Source organism: Ochotona princeps, chromosome 11 (assembly GCF_030435755.1).
Source record: "Ochotona princeps isolate mOchPri1 chromosome 11, mOchPri1.hap1, whole genome shotgun sequence".
In the NCBI taxonomy this organism is placed as follows: Eukaryota; Metazoa; Chordata; class Mammalia; order Lagomorpha; family Ochotonidae; genus Ochotona; species Ochotona princeps.
The window spans coordinates 63,929,073-63,932,555 of NC_080842.1; the positions used below are offsets into that span (position 1 = coordinate 63,929,073).

Below are 3,483 nucleotides of genomic sequence, written 5' to 3' on the forward strand. Positions count from 1 at the left end.
GAGTCCAGCATCTTATTGTCCAGTCAAGTTCAACGTCTTCTTAGGTATACCCTCTCTGGTCTGATAGGTGAGGTGGTCACAGAAGGTGGCTGGGAACTCGCATTTACTTTCAACATGTTGGTTACTCATTACTATGTCAATTAATTCCATAATGATGTAAATTTTTGCTGATGGTATGATGGAGCTTTCAATTGACTGGGATAATACTCTTTTCCTTTTTTAATGAGTATTCAAGGTATGTAATTTAGCAGAGTGTTAGCTCATTCTTTAATTTCATCTTTAAAAATAAGACTGTTTTGTGAATTTTCTCCTTTGTTTGACTCCAGTTTTCAGTAGTTGCAGCTTTTCACTATCCTGTGTGACAGAATGTTTCTGAGTCTTTATGGAATCATGATTGGGGTCAAATCCCATCCCCAATGCAAAAACCCTGTCGAGATTTTCATCATTTTCACAATTTTTATTTTTAAAATGAAACATAAATGCAGATAATTACATAAGTCAACTTTAGCATTATCATTATGTTGTTAATATAAGTCACTCAGAGCCAGAAATAGCCTTTCCCACCTTATTCGTAGGCTTCATCTCTATCATAAGTTCTCTCTGCACTCACCTTTCCCTGAGGAACCACTATGCTGATTTTATAGAGCAAGTATTCCTCTCTTCCTTGTTCTCTGAAAAACTGTACACAAGGAAGTATATCTAGACCTGGTTTCAGCCATTTCTGTAGGAACTGGAAAAGATTCACTACTCCGAATTCTTCTTTAGTAACCCGTAATGCTCAGATGGTTCAGCCCCCAGACCTATTGCTGTGAGTGTGGACACAGCTCTGCACGGGGAACATTGTTTTTTAGGGGAGAATGCGAATGTTGTTCCCCACTATCACAAATTGTGCAGTTTCCCACATTTGGGGAAATCGCAGGGGTCAGCACATCCAGATTGCAACAGATAAGTCTTACCCTAGAAAAACCATCTTTGTGATCATGGTATCGCCCCTGCACAGAGGGCATGTTCAGCCACACTCTTATCACCATCCCCTTCCCTAGAGGACAGCAGGCACAGAGGTAAGACCCTAAGGGGTTCATAATGCATAAAAGAACAGCTTAGTGAATCCAACCTTGACTGTCCACACTCTGAAGGAGATATCCCCTCTCTAGCTAGCCACTAGAAACACTATGAATGCCAGATCTCCACTCCTAAGTTCCCTACAGGTTCACGTCATAGTTTCCAGGCTCCTCCACTTGGGTTTGTTGTCTCAATGATGGCTCTACAGGATAGTGTGACATTCCATGAAGTACTTCGAGATCTGGAATTTTACATCTGAAAAGAACTAACTTAAACTGAACTCAAACCTCTGTCTGCATTGTAAAGATTGAAAAATCAAATTCAAAGTAATTTTCTGTAGAACAAATTACAGGAATTCAGACCTCTTGATTCTGCCGAATTTTTTGTTTAAAAGCAATGCAAGTCGATTGTTTTCAGAAGCACTGCACATATCATGCTACTTTATGGATGCAAAACCTTGCAGTGGTTTCTCACACTTACTGAACAACATCCAACAGTCTCCTTCAGGCCTGCTTATCCAGCACTAGACACTTTCTTTCTATCACAAGCCTCTTTTCAAAAAGCCTCCTGCCTATGAAATGAAAAGCTCCTGAGGGAGATGAGCATCCAATGTGACTGGAAAGCTACAGCCTGATGGGGCTCAGGTGGAGGTGGGATGCTGGGATCTTTGGAGACCGGTATTGCTGGGGAATCTTGAGCAGAGCATCAGAATGAGATTGAGGACAGGGATAATTGGTTTAAAAGAAAAAAAGCCAATCTGTTAGGTTTGGGGGTAAGGAATGTCATGAACTTTCCTGGTATCTTTCAAGATATATTCAGAAAAAGTCCATTTCCTACTTACATATTGTGGGAATACATATTTTGAGAATGTATCAAAGACTAGAGCATTGGTTCAACTTTGATCCACCAGGCAAAGGCTTCCCATAGGCCTATGAACAGTTATCAACCACACACAGACCTCTTCCATTTATGTTCTTCACTGCTTAAAAGTGTTTTTTTCCTTTTTTATTTTTTAAAACAATACTTATGTAGTTTCACCAACTTGAAAGACAGAGAGAAGAGAAAGAAATAGAGGGAGATCTTCTAATCGCTGATTCACTGCCCCCAAATGTCCCACCCCCAACAGTCAGGGCTTGTCTAGATTGAACTCAGGAAATTTTATCCTGATGTCCCACACATGTGTGGCAGGAATCCAAACACTTACGCCGCTATCTGCCTCTTCCAAGGATCTGAAAGAGCTGTTTCGAATCTGCACTCTGGTATATTATGAGAGCTTCCCAAGAGGTCACTTAGCCAATTACACTACAACAGTTAACTGTTTCTGTTCAAAGATCCAGGTAAGTAGTAAGGGACCAATCCAAGACAATCTATACCAAAGGCAAAACTCTTAGTTAATCAGCTACTTTATATCATGAAACCTTCTCAAACCAGGAGACTTGGAGCATCAGAGTATGGCATCACCTGTTTAGGAAGGAGGGTGATTTTTTTTGTGTGTGTGCTTCCAGTATTACTCACTGAGAAGTGTTTACAGAATGTTTATATTTACTACTGGGAGTGTATCACATCTCATAACAAGTGATATTTTCCCAAACTGAATTTGGGACTGTATAAGAAAGATTGCAGCTGACCACAGGGAAAGTCTGCAAATGACAAGAGGCTGTAAAATGTGAACCTCTGTGTGGGTCCACGCATTCCTTCATGCCGCTGATTAGAAATAAAAGTATCCAGGTAAGTAATCAGTATGGTTTGATCAGAGTTAGACTGTAAACCCCTTCCCTCCCAAACCTTAGAGTTTATAATTGTTTTATTATTAATACAATCCAAGGAAGAAAACAAATAATTAATAAATGGCCTTGGATCATGACAATTGCACACACCCTAATGGCACTGTACACAGAATGATAAAAAAAAATTAGGCACATCTTAATAATGTCATTCATTTAAAATACAGCAATCCTGATCATTTAAATCTAAAATGACAAAATCTGAGTATTTTATTGGAAACCATTTTCTGACAGGTGGTTCTTAGTTTTCCTCAATAGCATACATTTTTTCTTTCATTGCCAACCAAAACTTGTACTTTCTTTTCAAATTAATGCATCCATTGGTATTCAAAAGACAACCTCTTACATGAGTAAATTAAATACTTACAACATTGAATTGGCTTAATGTACATTTGAGTTCCCTCCACTGGGCTTTTAAGATTTCTAAAAAGGGAATTTGAATTAAATTGTGTGAGAAATAGACAAATCTCCCTTTAATTCATGACAAATTAACCTAAACATCTTACTGATAATCTAAACGTAACATCTGGACTTAATGCTATCAATGGGAAACTCGTCATAGAAAACAAACTATGTAGATTAAGGCAGCTAATGCAGTGTACAAACTAAAATTTCTGCTATGACTCACAATTATACC

At 38.6% G+C, this 3,483-nt stretch overlaps 1 non-coding gene across 1 annotated transcript; it reads right to left on the bottom strand.

Moving 5' to 3' along the window:
• Window positions 1–848: 848 nt before the first annotated feature.
• Window positions 849–1,007, bottom strand: LOC118760081 (U1 spliceosomal RNA). Its single transcript, XR_004996569.2, has one exon. It is a non-coding gene; the product is annotated as a U1 spliceosomal RNA (small nuclear RNA).
• Between the last annotated feature and the right edge of the window lie 2,476 nt (window positions 1,008–3,483).